This window comes from Epinephelus lanceolatus, chromosome 19 (genome assembly GCF_041903045.1).
Source record: "Epinephelus lanceolatus isolate andai-2023 chromosome 19, ASM4190304v1, whole genome shotgun sequence".
In the NCBI taxonomy this organism is placed as follows: domain Eukaryota; kingdom Metazoa; phylum Chordata; class Actinopteri; order Perciformes; family Serranidae; genus Epinephelus; species Epinephelus lanceolatus.
This window is the reverse complement of record NC_135752.1, coordinates 36,805,731-36,824,890: the sequence shown is the minus strand read 5'-3', so window position 1 is coordinate 36,824,890 and position 19,160 is coordinate 36,805,731. Positions and strand designations below refer to the sequence as shown.

The window sequence follows — 19,160 nt, the reverse complement described above, 5'->3', positions numbered from 1 at the left end:
TTGATTTCGATTCACAAGGTCCCGATTCGACTTGATTTCTAATATGATTCGATCAGATATTGATTCAACTGGAGATATTTCCGTTACAACACCAATTTCTGCGAGAATGTGAAAGAGATATTTAGAGAGCTAAGACTGTAAATTTAATTTTTAATTATTTTAAAAAAGAATAAATTCAGAACAGAATTAAAACTCAGTATTTTATAACTAAATGTTTCTAGAGCATCAACAGTAATATTAAAACAGTAAAGTCACAATAGGAGCTTAAAATCTCATTGGAAACAAAATAAAAATGTCAATAAAATAAATCATATTCCTGACATCACAATACTGAGTGAAGTTTTATCATAATAATAATAATAATAATAATAATAATAATACATTTTATTTATAGGCGCCTTTCAAAGACAATCAAGGTCACCGGTTGGTGGACAGGTAGAGCTGGGTGTCATCCGCATAGCAATGAAACTGAATGTTATATTTGTGGAAAATACTGCCAAGAGGGAGGAGGTAGATGATAAACAGGAGAGGTCCGAGCACAGAGCCTTGGGGTACACCAGAGGAGAGGGGGACTGGTTAGGATGTAAATGTTTTCAGTTGAACCAAGTGAGTGCGGCCAGAGAAAGAATAAAGAACACAGACATCAGTCAGTATCATCTCCTGTCCTGCTGAAGAGACTCACTGCCTGCAGGTCACACCACCGATAAGTTTTAAGATACGAGACAAACTGAGCTAAACCCTGAGACATAAACAGTTGTTGTTGTTTCAGTTTGTCAGCTTGTTGTCAGCAGCCCTGACACAGACAGCAGGAGACGCTGCAGCGTGATAATAAATGACACCAAAACATAAAAACAATAAACAAAAAAACAGTTGCAGATTAAAGAGCTAGTAATGCTGAGGCTTCTCAATACTACAGTCGTTCCTAACTTAACACTGCGGCTCGTTTATTACCGGTTAGATTAATGGGGTTAAAGCTTCGCTCATCCATGGGAAAAAGCGTATATTAAAAGATCAATCTCTGGTTTTAGGAATCGATATTAGGTCATTCCAGTGAAGATCCATTTGAATTGGATGAATCGATTATTTCAACACATTGGTCATTTGTTTCTACCCAGGAGTGAGTCCCTAATCCCTAAGATTGTTCTTCAGATGTTGCGCTCATGAAAGGAAGACGGATGCAAGGTCACTGTGGCCTTAACTTTTGACCACCAAAGTCTAATCAGTTCATCACTGAGTCCAAATGAAAGTTCGTACCAAATGTGAAGAAGTTCCCTCAAGGAGTTCTTGGAATATCACAACAATGAGACAGGCAACCCAAAAACATAATGCCTTTGTCATAAAAAGTGGCGTGGCTCTACTGCAGGCCACTTAAGATGATGTCAAAGGGTGTGATTAGCTTACAGATGTCCCATCAAGTCTGTACATTTGGGTGGAGTCAGATATCAATAATCATAGATCTAGACATCCTAGAAAAGTTAAAGGAAAAAAGGTGACACATCTAAATATATTTTATTGCAATACTATATCACAATAATATTATATCGTGACCTGAGTATCGTGATAATATTGTAGTGTGGGTCCTCTGGCGATTCCCACCCGTACAGACAGCATGTTCACAACAAGGAGTAATGTAGCCCAATGTCTAATAGCCTGTTGTGTGTGTGACACTGACATTTATGTTTCTGTACACAGTGTTTCAGTGTCTAGTGTCCTCTAATCACAGTGATTGTATCTCCTCAACAATCAACTCTGATTGTTCAGTGAAACACTCATAAATTATCTTTCTGACACCCGAGCCACACTGCAGGCATGAGCAGTGCATGACAGCACCCTCGCTGAGCTGCTGCGCCTCGCATGTGTGCAATGTTCACACAGACAGTGTTGCTGCTGTGGAGCTGCCTGCTGCTGTAACTACTGTATTTCCACAATTAAAAGCTGGTATTTCACTCATTTATGGAGTCATGCACGTTGTGAACAACACAGTCCTGCAAATATTTCACAATAAAAAGCCTTGTGTTAACAAACAGAGGGATTCTGTCTACAGACACGTTGTTGGAGCACTTTTATTTGAAACAGGAAAGGTTGAGTAAAACAGATGTCTTTATATTTCTTCATGTCTGTGACTGATCTAGACATTAAAGCTGCAGTGAAAACAACAGACAGCTGTCTTAAAACGTCACCAAACCGAGATAACTTCATCTCCTACCTATATGACACCCTACTATCATTAGTCACTCCATCTTCTGAAAGTTATAAAGCCAGTTGGGAAAAAGAAGTATTCAAATACCAGATGACAAATGGGAAGAAAGCCTCAAACACATACACAAATGCTGCAAAAACACCGCCAGACACTGTCTTATACTGTACAAGTTAAAGCACTACACAGACTCCACTACTTCAAGAATACACAACATGTATCCAAACGTGTCACCAACTTGTGATAAATGTCATTCCTCAGAAGCAACCTTACTTCAAAGCTTTGTCTTGTGCCCTGTGGTTGCATCTTTTTGATCTAATGTCTTCAACAGCATCTCAGAAACTATAAATATTTCACTTAGAGCTGGGCAATAACACAATCTCAAAATGGGGTTGCAATAAAATGTATGTCGATGACAATGATAAACTATAGTGACTTTAACTTGATACAGACAGACCTGGATAGATCCAAACAGAGTGTGCTGAGGTTTTGTGCAAAATTGTGGATAAATAGGTCACACAACGTCAATAATTAGGAAGTGATTTGACTATTTGAAAGGTGATGACGCACGGACAAAGACAGTCTGCAAAATACGTCGTCGGTTTGTGCCAACTAGGACAGGAAACACAGCAAACCTTTACCATCACCTGAACAGGTGACATCCCAGCGACTACACTGAGAGCATTTAAGTCCGGCCCAAATCTCAATCTGGCAACCTCTCATATCACACCTTGCAGTGTTGTGGATAGGGGCATAGAAGGGGTTAAGGTAGTCCTGTATCTAGACTTAGTCCCCATCTTTGGCTCGATAAAAATACCTGGGGAAAAGAAACTGTAGTGAAAGGTAGTATAATGCAAATAGGATTATTTGAAGACCATTTTTACTGTCCGTTTTTGCTGAAACTGTTGCTCACGCAGGCAGTGTGGCCCAGGCGTAACACTGCAGAACTAGTCTTTAACCTGTCCTGTATGTGTATGTGTGTGTGTGTGTGTGTCTCTGGAGTTTAAGCAGACAGGATCAGATATAAATTAGTGATGACGAGCATGTGTTCATCACTACAATGTTCATCTTCACAGTTATGTCACATTTTAAATCTCTTCAGAACAACAGTCTGCACTCAGAGTCTGAGATTCTCCTGGTTTTTTTTTTTAATCTATCCATCACAATAAAACCTGAATATGATGCAAAAGTCATACAGAGGTTTACTGCATGAAAAGGCTCAAACTGAGGCTTTGGAATAACGTCTCAAATATTAAAACATGCAAAATAAAATAAAATAAAAGCAGCATCAGTCAGCGGCTGCCTGGAGCCCTGCGGTGTCACAGCCTCAGTCTCAGTGTAATAAGTCAACTGCTAATTACTGAACAAGTGAGATTACAACCTGAGTGTGTTCCAGCTACTGGCTGCTTGTCAAACATCCCCCCAGCAGAAATCAATAGGTCATCATCTCTACATATTACTACATCTCAGGAGGGGAGGAGGAGGAGGAGAAAAAAAGGAGGACAGGAGAGGAAATGTCACGTCTACAGTATGTTGTTGTCATTGCTGGGTATAAGAACAAATTCATCTCTTCATGTTACCTTCATATTTGATGAAGGACCACAGGATGCTAACGACACAGTGAGCCAGTTAGCATTTTCAAACTGCTACTTGTCACTATTTTACACTGCGGGTGTCACAAACACAGAAACAGCTTGACTGTGTCGTTGACTGTACTTTAACACTCAATAAACTGAGAAGGGAAGGAAGAGAAGACAGGAAGTTAGCTTCCATCAGGACGAAACATAAGCACTCCAAATCATTAACAAAATGGATTACAGGTTAACAATCCTGAAACAGAGGTGTGGACTCGAGTCAGTCTTAAGTCACCAAGTTGATGACTTCAGACTTTACTTGGACAGCACTCTCTCCCACCTCATCACATACTGATACTTGGTCAGAGACCCTACACGTCAAACTATGACGCTCTAGGTACCCCTCTAGTGTCAGTTTTGGACGTCTCATCGGTGTGTCAGCATCAGCTGGTCAAATGCAAAGTTAATTCATTCATTCATTCATTGTCCGTAACCACTTATCCTTGGAGCCTATCCCAGCTGACACTAGTCGAGAGGCAGGGTTCACCCTGGACAGGTCACCAGACTATCACAGGGCTGATACATAGACACATGCAAACTCCACACAGAAGGGCTCCCCCACCCTGGGTTCGAACCTGAAACCTTCTTGCTGTGTGAGGTGACAATGCTAACCACTGTACCACCGTGCTGTTCATGGTGTCATGTTAAAATAAATTTTAAGTTTACGCTTATTACTCTTTTTAAAATGAACTTCCAATTAAGCTTACTTAGTTTTTGGGTTTACGCCAGAACAGTACTTGGTTAGGGTTAGGAAATGATCATGGTTTGGGTTTAAAATGACATTGACTTCTGGTTTTACATCCAAACAGCAACCTGTGTTTGTTTGACCCATCCGTCCACCCCGACCTCCTTCATGCCCAAACTTTTTCACTCTTTCTCAGTTGCTCGGAGCATCTAATACTTTTGTGGCCCAATGTGTCTCATACAGATGTTTAAAGGGTGCATTGGTGTCAGATGCCAAGGGCCACTGACCAGGGGCCTCATTTATAAAACTCTGCAGAGAATCCACACAAAATGTTTGTGTACGTATAAATGAGAAAATGAATGTACGCCAAAAAAATATTCCAATTTATAAAACCATGCGTAGCCCTGTCAGTATGCAATTTCCTTTTATAAATTCCAAATCAACTTGGTACTGTCTGCACGTGGCCCAGCATCATATCCCGCCCTCTCCACGCCAACAATCAACCATAAATGGTCAGTGCAGGGCACCTCATTAATGCTGATGCACAGGCATGAGCCGGAAAATCACGGCAACGATCAAGAGAACAACCAAGAAAATGTAGGTGCTTGTGGGTGACCTGGAGGTTGAAAAGCACACAGCCTATTGTTTGGTGGGCAGTGGGGTCAGAAACTAAAGAAAAGGCAGGGATTGAACATGTTGCTGCTCTTCATAAATCCCAATTTATGCTTAGAAAGTGACATACGCACATTTCAAGCCCTTTTTTTGTCCGTATGCAATAGTTAGAAATTGGCATTGACGACTGAGAACGGGTTGGGTTGAATGCTGAATAGCTAGCAAGGAAACATTCCCAAAACACAAACTCTGATGGGTCTTTGACGAAATGATCAGTCCCTATTTAAAACCAGACAAAAGTCAACCATGTCTGATTACTTACATTTAGATGGACATAGTTGAATGTCTTGTTACAGCATGCAGGATCTCAAATATGGCCGCCAGTCAGAGGAAGTGTTGCACCCTCAGTGTAGAGCTGACAGTGTCACTCAGAATACATCAACCATTGGCCATTGTTCTGAAACAGAAGCGTGATAGCAACAATCAGTCAGCAAACAGTCAGGACATCAATGGTTAAACTTGTTTAACTGGGAAACTACAAAGCAGCTACATAAGTGTGTGTGTGTGTGTGTTAACAGAGAGACACACACTCTTCACTGATACCCATTTAAAATGTGCTGCTGATTTGCAGTCAATGATTAAACAATTCAGTCAGAGCAGTGATAGGGTGTGGGAGCTAATATTTGGATAGATATTGATCCTCATTTTTACAGGTCATTTCCTCTGAAGATGATTAATATGTCTGTTTGTCATTCATCCTACGGTCCACAGTCTCTGCTCAACCCTCAGGCTGACTCGGCCTCAGAGGACGCAGAGGCTGAGCAGAGGGTCGCTGGTTTGAATCCAGTGGAGGACATATCAAATACCAAACGCTGAGCTTATTATTATGAAAGCTATATGTCCTTAACAATGGCTAGGGTGTCCGCCTTGTCTCCTAAAATGTCTTCATGTTGTATCTAATATGAAACAACAAAGACATTTTGAAAGACATGACATGCCGCCATGGGTCTAGGTTGGGTTTAATATGGGGAGGGTCAGGAGGCATATGAGGCGCTGAGTTTGGGGGCAAACACTTCATTTCCGGTATTCTGGTGATTTTTTTATGCATCAATTGGTGCCTTTTGTACATCAATGCAGAACTCCTCGGCTACTTTTATGTTTTTATCAGGAGTGTTTTTAGGACCGAGATGCAGCACTCTGGAAGTCAGCGACAGTTGGTAATGACCTTCATTTCAACACAGGCAAAGCAGGAACAGATGAAGAAACACAGGTAATAGTTTGTTCTTCAGGCTGGAAGCTCACACACAGTGAGGGTTAGGGCTTGAGGGTCGAACCCGGCCGAACATGGAAACGGGGCCACAAATGTCTGCGGGGGGAGACGGTACCTGAGAGCAGGAGGCAGAGGACGTGGTTGACGAGGCAGAGGGTTCAAAACCAGACGAGCAGGCGGACGAATTAGAGGGACTGCCAAGGGGAAGAGCAGGAGGGAGACCAGGAGAGCAGCTGGGCAGACGAGCCGACGACGGACGAGAGGGAGGTAGGTCGAGGCCAGGCAGAGGATTCAGAACCAGGCAGGCAAGCAGACACAGCAGAGGTGCCGACAGGAGACAGGCAGGAGGTAAGTAGAGAGCAGACGACAGATCGAAGAGCCGACAGGTAGGTACCCACATGGACTTGTGACATGGACAGTCTCTGAGCTGCAGCCGACAAAAGGTAAGCAGATGGGAACACTCACACTTTGGCGTCGATGGAAGGCAACACAGCACTGCCACAGGAAAACAGGAACCACAGACGCTGAGGCAGAACTCGAGTTGGACTCAGCGTCTTATTGGACTGATGAGGTGGGAGTGGCTTGCAGGTAGAGTGGAGCAGAAAATGATATCTATAGTAGTGGCTCTAAAACAGTGTCCTATGTCTCACAGTGAGGTTCAAGGATGGCCGCCGTCACGGTCTTGCAATCAAAGCAAGCCTTGGATAAAATTCTGATACAACACTCATTCACGATCCGAGCCGACACCGTACGACACTGTGTCGGGCTATAACCGGGCTGATATCGTGTAGTGTGAACTAGGCATAAGTCTAAAGGATGGATTGTCACAAACGATCATGGATATTCCACATGGCTCTATGATGACTTCTAGCGAGGCTGCAGACACCTCAGTTCTTTTAAATCAGGACTAAAGACGTCACTGCATTTAAATTTGGAAACATGTATTCATATCTCACACTGCAGCAACACTGTGGTTTCATTCCTGTGCACCCACAATGAATACGTGTAAATATGGAGAAGTTTTATGCACTGTTTAAAATAATGCAGGTTTTTATGCATTCTGCCCAAACCCACATTGATCGTATCTTCTAATATGAACAGATTTCTTCTGGGATTCTGGGTAATACCTGATGGAAATGGAGCAAATGTAAAAATGTGAATTACTGAATCACTTCATCTCCTCTCTGTTCCTCCGCAGCCTCTCTGCCACCATCTATTCCTCTCCCCCACTCCTCTGTGTCACTCACTCTCCCTCCCTCAATCACATTTACTCTCATTTTCTCCCTCATCATCTCGTAATCAAACATCCCAGATTACATTTTCTGAAATGAACTGAGTCGGTGTCACTCTGCCTCATGTGTCGGATCGTCCCTGCTTATTCCACCTGATGAGCTGGGAGGTTGGTACACTGTAAAAAATGAGTCCAACAGAGTCAGTGCTCAGATCTCAGTGTGAGGTACCACGGCTGAAGATGGTGACTCTGGTTCAAATACTACTCATCTGATTTGGTACTGATAAGAAGTAGGCATTGTTGTTCTGCATTTAAGCCAGCAGCAGAGGTGTTAACAGTGCCAAACTGACATCTGTATAAAAAGTGCGACCCAGAAGGACGAGACAGGTGTGATGTTTTGATGTCGTGTTATGTGTGCAACCCACCACCGGGAAATTTAAAAATGGCTAGCAGCAGTTAGTAGCTAACTCCAGGAAGAAGAACAGCAACTGAAAATGTGCGCAAATTGGGGAGGTAATTACAGTAGGTTACAGTAGGAGCTCTTAAGTGATTGCATTTTTCTAATTTACAATCATTTTACTGTCAATATACTTTTGGGAAACGATATCAAGTTCTGTCAACAGACAAACTTTTCCCTGTTTTGTTACTGTGTTTCAGCATTTTCAACATCAGACTTTTTGGTCTTCTGGAGTTACGCCAGTGATTGGTTCATGGTTTGGTAATCATATCGCCTGGTAAGACCGTCCTGATGACATGAGCTCAACATTCTGTTTTGCTCTCTGTATCAGTCTGGATTCACTGCTGCCTCAAACACTTTAAGTGGGCAGAAGTACTCGCCTCGACAGACAAAAAGAAAAACAAGATTTTGCCAAATCCGATCAGAAGAACGTTGAAAAACATCTTGCGACTCTGCAAGGTCAAACATGTTCTTATTGACTCTGTTTCTGCAATAACGTCACTTATTGCTGCATTAACTCTGTTGGGAGCAGAGGCTGCCATTATTCTGAAAGCTGTGGCCTGCATTTTACATCATCAACTACAACACAATCCCTGATTGGCTGCTTACGTTTTCAGCTATGGTGTGTATCCCTGAGTGGCCCTGATTGGATTTTAATCTCTGAAAAGCGTTTGGGCAGGGAGTCCAGACTGATAGAGCGAGAGAAACAGAATGTTGAGCTCACATCATCAGGATGGACTCACCAGACTAGTAATCACACACAATATCTGACTGATTTTTCTATTAAATTTAATGGGAGACACTCATCTGTGTGTGTGTAAAACTCCTTTAACTATGTGTTTTAGTTGCCTGACCTGAACCATACCAAAATCATAATGCTGAAGAGTATGTTTGTTGTCCACAAATCCACTTAAAGCCCAGTTCAGACCAAGATTCGTGACGATTTCATTGAAACAGGCAGCTACTTGCAATACACTGTTCTGCAATGTTCTAAAATGGTTTCATCTTGTCGCCAATCTTTGGCCTGAACTGAGCTTAAGATACTGAAACCAAAAATGTGTTCGTCCACCTGTAATCACTGTTTGGCTTCTCTGCTCTGTCTAGACTTTCATTCATTAGCAATTTCTGTCATTTCTCTTTTAGCAGCTAGCAACTGTAGTTTTTAGCAAACATACCTGAAACAGGACTATGGGACTTGGACTACTTTCAGTGGCGGATTAATACACATGTGGTTCTAGTGAGTATTTCCAGCAACATCTGCCTTGATATCTTCCAAATGTCAGTCACCTAACAGTGTGTCCTACACAGACAGAACTTTTTACTTTAACAGATGCAGTAACCTCAGAGTTTCATATGTCAGCGTGGTGAAGACAGTCCGGCGGCTATCTGGCCTCTCAGCACCTTTAGGGGCTTTGAACACAGCTGCTTTTGAGGGCAGACGTAACAGAGATTGGAAGCTTCTGCACCGCTCACACATCACTGACAGTCACTACAGAGTGAGATGGAGTGAAATGATTTGTGGGGCTTGTCATATTTTACAGTGTTCATCTCGCGGGGTAAAATCATCCTAACAGATCAGATCAATGGCAGCTCGTATAAGGACGGATCAATACTGTTTAGAGACAGACTGATCAGTAAAACTGGCGAGTTCTGATGTCTGGGAGCCTCAAGTTTAATGAAGGAGACAGACAGAGACAGACAGACGGACGGAGGTAGAGGAGGGGGACAAAGGAAGGGAAGAGTTTCATCTACAACTCTGCTGCTACTACTTCTACAACCATGGTGCTGAAACTTTTCCTTTTTGGTTCATTTATTTTATTGTACTTATTTTTAGTCCATGTAGACTTGGGTTGGGAACCAGACTGTCTCCGGTTCAAGACCCCATCTGAACCAAATATGGAACGTGGACTGGTAGCTGGAGAGGTACCACTTTACCCTCAGGGCACTGCTGAGGTGCCTTTGAGCGAGGCACCAAACCTCCAACTGCTCAGGGCGCCTGTCCAAGGCAAAAAAAAGCAGGATTTTACTCTTGTAGTGGGTTGAAGGGGAGCTCATTTTGAACTAATAAAGTGACACCTTCACCACACTTATTTTGTCCAACCAACAATCCAAACCAAACATTATTACTAATACATTACAATTATTAAAAGTAAAAACATCAAATCTTAAAGCTGTGGTAGGAAGTTTAATTGTGGCGTCAAAAATCTCTTCATAAACTTTGAGCATATTGTAATTCAGTGATCTCAGAGAAAACTAGACTTCTGCACGTCCTCTTGGCTCTGTTTTCAGGCTGTAGAAAATCTAAGCTGTGACGGGAAACTTTGGCCAATCACAAGTCATTTCAGAGAGAGGGTGCTCCTATTGGCTGTTCTATAAATGCAGATGTGCATACACGTCCCTTCAGATGGTGAAAGCCTGATTCAATGGTGGAGAGTTCGACAGAGAAAGGTGCTATACTGTACCAGCATTTGCAAAGCAACCAAAAAAAAAAGACGGACTTACCAAAAAGAAAGTCTTACAATAAACTAAATAAAACACGTGATAATACCAGCAAAGTGTCTCAGAGATGTAGTGAAAATGTTGGCAATAGTTTAGCCCTCTGCTAAGCGGAGCCAAAGGCTCACAGCTGCGGCTTCAAGTTCTCGTTTATGTAGCTAATCTTAGCTAAAGCCTGAAATCACAGTGTGTCCTCCGCCTCACTCCCTGCCACTACAGACCACCCCACTGGGAGGAGAGCAGGCAGCAGCTCCGGAGACAGATCCCCAGGCAGCGGCCGCAGCAATCAGGGACTGGACAGCCGACTGCCCGCTGGATCAACAAACTTTCTGTTGCTGCCGTTACACAAGTAAGACTTAACGTTGCCACTGGCCACCAGCCCAGTGTGACATCTAAAACTGAGGGGTTTGAGCTGGCCGAATTTGAGCTGCTACAGCCAACAATATTAGGTCCGTCTCCGGAGCTGCTGGCCGCTCTCCTTCCGGGGAAGCAGTACACAGCAGTAAAAAGTGAGGCGGGGAGGGTCGGTGGGGTGGCTAGCTCGCTAATTATTGTCTAATTTGTGGTCTAATAAATAGAGAGTGAGAGAGAGTGGGGCAGGGAGGGGCCGAGCGAATGCGCTGCTCTCAACTCAATGAAATCATATCAAATAAATCAGTCTAAGGAAAACACTGGCTTACTGAATGATGTGCGTGGTCGACAAAGACAGAGACGGTAAAGCTGCAGGAGGGGGGTGTATTCCCAGCTTTGGCATTTGTGAAGCAGAACCATTAAATGTTTTTTCACAAGCAAAATAGTTGACAATTAATTTTCTATCAATAGGTTAACCAACGGATAGAACCTTTTAGGGCCGACGTCACAGACATAATTTTATTAGTTGGAGGCAAAGCACAACTTAGAAGTCTTAAAAATGTGTTTGTCTTGTTGTGTTATTGGGAGCCAGAACAGAAGGAGTCATGGCTCAAAACCAGCCACCACTGCCCGTCAACAAAAACAAAGACAACTATGGTTAAATGTGATAAGACCAAAGGACTGGACGGAGACTTCATATCAGGTTAGGGAAAAAGTATTTCCTGTTGTAGGGATGAATAAGGTTATGTGTATTAAGGGTTATCATGTCCACCTCATCAGAAACTGGGAGGGATTAAGAGGAATATTGGATTTCTCTGGAACGCTAACTTTTTAGCACATTAGCTAACGTTAGCTTCCATAGCAAAACAAAGAAGTGTGGTCCTCCTTTGTAAGATTGGCTTCCTGTGACATCATCCATCCACTGAGTGAGAGCATACGGGTCGGCCAGTCTGGTCCCGTTGGTCAGTGTTTAAAAAAGTACAGTATTTGTCTTTGAGATGTAGAGAAGCAGAAGTGTAAGCTGGTAAGAGAAGACAATGCTACATCTTGGCTACCTCAAATCTGTACTTAGCATAGTACTTGAGTAAATATACTTAGTTACATTGCCCCACTGCTTCTTGGTACTAACCTGCTGATGAGGTTATGTTGCTGTCTCTATCACTGTTTGTCCTTTTGCATATTATTAATGCATATTATTGTAACGACCCTGATTGATTAAACATAAACTGAATTTGTTTGTGGTGTTCAGCTCGATGACGGCTGTAAAATTTTAAAGACTCACAGATTGATCTAAGGCCTCGACTCCAAAAACTCCCATCCTGTATGTCTCCTTCTTTCCTCCTCTGCTGCTTTCCTCCCTCTCTCCGTTACACTCGCACTATTTCTCTTTCTCTGCTTGTTACTTTCCCAAATTCCTCTGTAATGAATGAGTTTCCCCCCGTGTGTGTGTGTGTGTGTGTGTGTGATTGATGCTGGACAGCTCTGGTCACGCACCTGCTGAAATTGATTGGCCGGAGCGACTCCTGCAATCAGTGAACAGTGACCACCACCTTATCCTCCCCCCTTCTCCTCTTCCTTCCTTCCTCATCCCTGGTCTTTCCTCCCTCTCATCATCTCGCCTCCTTCTCTCCTCTCCTTACTAACCTCCTCTCCCTCCTTCCCAGTCCTTCATCCCCCCCCCGACTCCCTTTACTTCTCCACACCTCGTTGGTCAGCTTGGTTGCCTGGCAACAGCTGCTCTGTCTCCCTCGCTCTCGCTCAGGTATTGTGGATATGTGAAAGGGGAGAAAGAGAAGATGGATGATAGAGGGGCAGAAAGGAGCGAGAGGATTGGAGGAGAGGAGGAGGGAAAGAGAGGGAGCGATGGAGGACTGGATTAGGAAAGGAGTGATAAAGATAGAGAGAGGTAGGGATGGAGGGAGTAAGGAAAGAACTGGACAGAGTGACAAAAGAGCGAGAAAATGTGGGTAGGTGAGAAGAGAGGCAGTGGAAGCATGAAGCGATGGAGGGATGGGTGAGGAGGAGGAGAAGCAGGGAGAGGAGTGTATGTTTTGCAGCACAGAGACCATCTCCTCTCACCTAATTCTCCCATTTATCTTTTCTCTGGTCTGAAATAGAAAGAAATTGACCTTTCAGCCTCTGGACATGTAGAGCCGCTGGTTCCAGACCAGAGCCCTGCAGAGACAGGGTTCAGTAAATGGACTCAAACCAGAGCCCTGCAGAGACAGAGTTGAGCAGCTGGAGCCTGGCTCTGTACAGCAGCCAGGATGTGCCAATCCAGGGAGGGACTGAGATAAAGTCGCAGACATGTCACACACAGGTGTAAATCTCGAGGGGACACACAGGGTATATTTTCCCCTAAATATTTAGAACATGTGCTTCTGTTTCAAGACTTTTAATTTCCAATCATCCATTTTCATCCGCTTATCCGGGGCTGGGACGCGGGGGCAGCAGGCCAAGCAAAGCACCCCAGACGTCCCTCTCCACAGCCACACTTTCCAGCTCCTCCTGGTGGACCCCGAGGTGTTCCCAGGTCAGATGAGATATGTAATCCCTCCAGTGTGTTCTGGGTCTGCCCCGGGGCCTCCTACCAGTGGGACGTGCCTGAAACACCTCTAACAGGAGGTGCCCAGGAGCATCCTGATCAGATGCTGAACCACCTCAACTGACCCCTTTTGACGCGAAAGAGCAGCGGCTCTACTCCGAGCTCCCTCCAGATGTCCGAGCTCCTCACCCTCTCTCTAAGCTGAGCCCAGACACCCCACAGAGGAAACTCATTTCTGCCACTTTTATCCACGATCTCATTCTTTCGGTCACTACCCAGAGCTCATGACTGTAGGTGAGGGTTGAGATTGCTAAATTTAAAGCTTTGCCTCTGGACTCAGCTCAGTTGCAAAAGTCCCTGTCATGGACTTTGAATTTGCCGAATTACTGACATTTACAAAGTAACTTGCCAGAAGGGCAGACAGCAAAACTGCATGAAAATGTACAAACTCTCACACAACTCGTGCAATATAATCCAAGTCTCATTTATCCAGTCGTATGATCAGTGCTTTTCAAATAGACTAGAATAGCTGAAAATGAAATTTACCCATGCTCTCATTAAAGCCAGACTCCACTGACAAAAACAGTAATTTTACCTCGCTGAACACAGGAGCTGCTGGTCTACCTCTGCCTTGAGTCACACAATGACACAAACAAACTGGTCGAGGAAATGGTAGACCAGCAGCTCCTGTGTTCAGTGAGGTAAAATTACTGCTTTTGTTAATGGAGTCTGGCTTTGAAGAGAGCGTGGATTAGTTTCACTTTTGGGGTGCGTTCTTAAATCCAATCTGACGCTCTACACTCATACGAGAGTCCTGTTGTTCGAAGAAACAGAGCATTCTTTTTCTACATGAATTAACAAACGGTTAAGTTAATCACACGTTCACTCTGCTGCTCTGTCTCCCCAGGCAGGGTGCCCAAAGTACGCTCACTCAGAGTGGTGCTCTGGATAACTGAACAGTACATTCACAGTACATTCACATTCATAAATGGGACTAAATGAGACTTGCACGAGTCGTGTGTGAGTGTTTAAAAAGCGCGAATGTACTCTCACAGCCATGTAGAACCAGAGTTTTGTCACAGAGCTCCGATAAACAGCAATAAAAAAGACAAAAACAAACAAGTTGATCCGACCGGCAGGTTCGTTAAGTCCCAACCTGATTCAGCTCTGTCTTTGTAGGGCTCTGGCTCTGTGGCACAGTCTGTCACTGCTGTCTAAACACACACGAAAGCACACATGCACACACCCACACGCACACACAGAGAGCTCAGTCCATTGCTGGTCACTGTCTGAACTATGAGTGATGTGCAGTCTGTCTGCTGTCCTCCATCGATACAGTGGACATAACAAAGTACTGCAGCCTACTCCATTTACACACACACACACACACACACACGCAGCTCATCTTCAGAGAGGAACAGTTTCAATCTCGAGGTTGGGATGATGAATTATGAAATGTGGAAACTGGATTCTTCAATGTGACCTTGGACGTTGAGCCCAGGCTTCATTTACACCCGCTGTCTGTCTGTTCTTTACCTGCTGAGCTCCACCTCACCTCACACACACACTCACACACTGACTGAAAAGATCCAGGTCCATCTTATTGAACAACTGCTTTGTTTACTTTACAGACAGTATCAGTTAGTAGACATTACATTTTTAACAATAAATGTATAAGCCTGAAGTTTAGATCACCAACCAGGCAAAATATATTTAAAGGGTAGCTACATGTGTTTGTGTCAAAGTGACTGATGGAGACGACAGTTTGTGAAATGGGTCTAATTCTGAGTGAGAGAGCTGCAGCCAGCAGAAGCAAAACAGGCTGCAATGTAACCCCTAAGGGCAACTGTGCACTGTCAATGTACGTTCGCTGAAGGTGTTTGTTTTTGCCATTGAACTTTTATTACAAGTGTCTGGAAATACTATCAAAAGGATTTGTTACAGAGTAAGATCCTTTTTGTTAAATCAAAAATCACCATCACCAAACCCACCAGACTCCATTAGAATGAACAGTAATTTAAGTGTGTATAGAGGCAGCATGTTTTCACATCTAACTGGGTGAAGGGTTAATTTCAACTAAACCAGAGTTGGTGATTGTTGGAACAGTGGAAAGACGAACAAAGATGAATTAAGTGTGCTTTATGATTATAAAATGACTGCATATTTAAATGGAGTCTGGTGGGTTTGGCGAGAGTCATTTCAGGGCTGTTTCTGGTTAAACAAAAAGGATCTTACTCTTTAACAAATCCTTTTCATAATGTTGTCAGACACTTAAATAACAATCTGAGCCTGTCGGTGTTACGTGGCCTAGCATGAGACTGTAACAACGTGTTTTAAATCATAAAATGCATGGGCAGATTATGAGACAATGAGCCCCTGGGCAATGGTTTGCCAAAGGCCCCACCACCTCTCCTACATAGGAGCAAGACAAACAGACACTGAGGTAGTTTTCACATCTCTTTGTCATTATGCATAATTTTGTGGTTCAGTCAGGATAAATTCTGTCAAAGAAAACTTTATTTCCATTGCAGTGTTATATTAGGCGGTATGGCTCTGTTCTGGGACCACTCTGTCCTTCCACACGCCTAAGTGGGAAGCCAAAGAAGGAGGGGGCAAACCTCTCCGCCCTTCCATGTGCCTACGTGGAAAGCCTAAGATGGAGAGAGCATGCTTCTGCCCTTTCCTCATACCTATGTGGAAAGCCTAAAGCAGAGAGAGCATACCTCCCTGCCCTTCCACGTGCCTACATAAAAAGCCTAAGGTGGAGAGAGCACACTTCTGCCCTTCCTCATACCTATGTGGAAAGCCTAAGGCAGAGGGAGCACACCTCTCCGCCCTTCCACACGCCTACGTAGAAAGTCTAAGGTGGAGAGAGCACGCTTCTGTCCTTCCTCATACCTATGTGGAAAGCCTAAGGCAGAGGGAGCACACCTCTCCGCCCTTCCGTATGCCTACGTGGAAAGCCTAAGATGGAGAGAGCATGCTTCTGCCCTTCCTCACACCTACGTGGAAAGCCTCAAGGCAGAGAGAGCACACCTCTCCACCCTTCCATGTGCCTTCATAAAAAGCCTAAGGTGGAGAGAGCATGCTTCTGCCCTTCCTCACACCTATGTGGAAAGCCTAAGGCAGAGAGAGCACACCTCTCCACCCTTCCATGTGCCTTCATAAAAAGCCTAAGGTGGAGAGAGCATGCTTCTGCCCTTCCTCACACCTATGTGGAAAGCCTAAGGCAGCGAGAGCACACCTCTCCACCCTTCTACATGCCTACATAGAAACCCTAAGGTAGAGAGAGCACACCTCTCCACCCTTCCATGTGCCTTCATAAAAAGCCTAAGGTGGAGAGAGCATGCTTGTGCCCTTTCCTCACACCTATGTGGAAAGCCTAGGCAGAGAGAGCACACCTCTCCATCCTTCCATGCGCCTACACAGAAAGCCTAAGGCAGGGAGAGCACACCTCTCTGCCCTTCTCCATGCCTACATAGAAAGCTTAAGGCAGAGAGAGCACACCTCTCCGCCCTTCCATGTGCCTTCATAAAAAGCCTAAGGTGGAGAGAGCATGCTTCTGCCCTTCCTCACACCTATGTGGAAAGCCTAAGGCAGAGAGAGCACACCTCTCTGCCCTTCCATGTGCCTACACAGAAAGCCTAAGGCAGGGAGAGCAGCAGCAAAGACCCCCAGAAACAGAACAGAGCAGCATCAATGACAAACAGAAACGACATTGATGAGTCAGACACAACATGAAAAGGAGGAGCTGGGGTGGAAGTGGACTGCACCATGTACCATTGACCATCTGCACATGACTTGTGACCCTTGAACAAGGCACTCACTTTGTAAGTGTGACATGTTTTTGCAACAAAAACCATTGATTATACTTTGTGACAAGCTCCAACTATCATGTGATGTCCTATATTTTTCATACATTATCATGTTAATGTATCACATGTTAATCATATGAGAGTTTTTGTTAGAGCTGGTCAGAGGGGAATATTCAAATTTTACAATTATTATTTATTTAAGATATTCAGATCATCTTTTTTTATTTGTTTATTTCTGTTTTTAATTGTCAAAGTTCATCGTGAACTGCAAGTAACGAAGATAAGAACGACGGCACACTGAACAAAAAGATTTTTTTTTTTTACCTTTTATATCTGGTCAGTGCATGGCAGGTTCAAATTGGGGGGCTTACCCTTGTCTTGTTATGAGTGCTTATTTCTGTGTGTGTGTGTGTGTGTGTGTGTGTGTGTGTGTACAGTACATAAAGTGCAGTAATTTCACGCTCCTCTAGCTCAGGCGGAGCTGCAGCCTCTGATCGCCCACCCTTTCTCTCCCCTCTAATGACTATTGATTATTAATTGACTCTTTCATGAGACGTGAGCTCCTCTGATTGGTTTCATATCACAGAGTTCACATGAAAATCTGATCAACCTGATTCATGAGTTCACTCTGGGTTTATTGAAGTGCTCAGTGGACTGCTGCGGCTCGGCGAGAACAAAGGAGAGCTGCACATTTCAGCCTCTCACGGTAAAAGTTTATGTGTTTTCAAAATGCCGAACTTGAAGCTTCAGAATGGGAGTCCACAAACCAATGAGTGACGTCATGGTGGCTACGTCCATTTTGTGCTGCATTCTGTGCATTAAAGGTGCCATATAAATAAAGTTCATTCATTCATTCATTTCGTCCTTTCATTTCTACTGCATCCTGGGGAAGCTCTCTGATTGTCCCAACATGTTGTCTATTGTCCCTGGAGCCCTGCTTTTTAACCTGTGCAAAATTGATATGACATATCAGAAAAATATCGGCCACTGCCACTGGTGAATGTCATCTTATTTGGCGATAGGCTGTAGCGGTCAACAAGGAGAATATCAGCCAATACCAACGTAGGGAGATACTGCACAGTCTCAGCTGGTGTGACTGCATGATTAATGAGGACAAACTAATTCCCAGCAAAAGAGGCAACAACAAAAAAAGGAAAAGGAGAAGAAGAATCTTTATGTAACTGGGGCTGCAGTGAAACTTTACCCTACTTTAAATCTGTCTCCTCGCTCTGCCACAAAACTGCTTCACAGGTGTGACTGCCCTTATTTTGAACCAACAGCTGCTTCACTTTTTCACATGCAGCATAACTGTATATGTGCATAAAGAAGAGCGTGGAGGCAGGAAAACACATTTAATCTAATGCTGAGGTTGGTGTTGTGTCTGATACCCGTGTCTCCATGAGGTTACCTGGTTGGTAAATAAAGGTTAAAAAACAAGAATAGCATAAAAAAGTTAGAATGTGTTTACTAGGAGATGATCACAAGTACAGTACATGTCACGAGCCAGGGTCACTATGGCTGCTACAACAATACTCGGGTACTGGAAATCAACTGAACCCCCCGAAATGAAAAAAACCACCTAATACGAATCCATGCTGACCTGGATGACTGACAGGCGAGGGACCAATCTGGTGGGATTTTAGAAATACATTACACAACTCTGAAATATGATTATTGTTCTGTTTATCTTTAATTTTTATTTCAAATGATTAACTTAATTTTCAGGGGATAATGAATTGTGTTTTGCCCTCTCTTGCACAGATCTCCTTTATTTTGTAGCTATTTCATTTTTACTGTTGCCAGTATAATGTCTCATTTGATATGTTAACCTGTCATGTACCAACCCATTCAAGATCAATGAAAATGA

At 43.7% G+C, this 19,160-nt stretch overlaps 1 long non-coding RNA gene across 1 annotated transcript in view; it reads right to left on the bottom strand.

Annotated features, from left to right (window-relative positions):
• Positions 1-19,160, bottom strand: part of LOC144458714 (uncharacterized) — a 100,073-nt gene that overhangs the window by 35,700 nt on the left and 45,213 nt on the right. Inside the window, exon 2 of the long non-coding RNA XR_013488098.1 lies at positions 5,451-5,585. This is a non-coding gene — a long non-coding RNA (uncharacterized LOC144458714). The remainder of the gene's footprint in view (positions 1-5,450; positions 5,586-19,160) is intronic.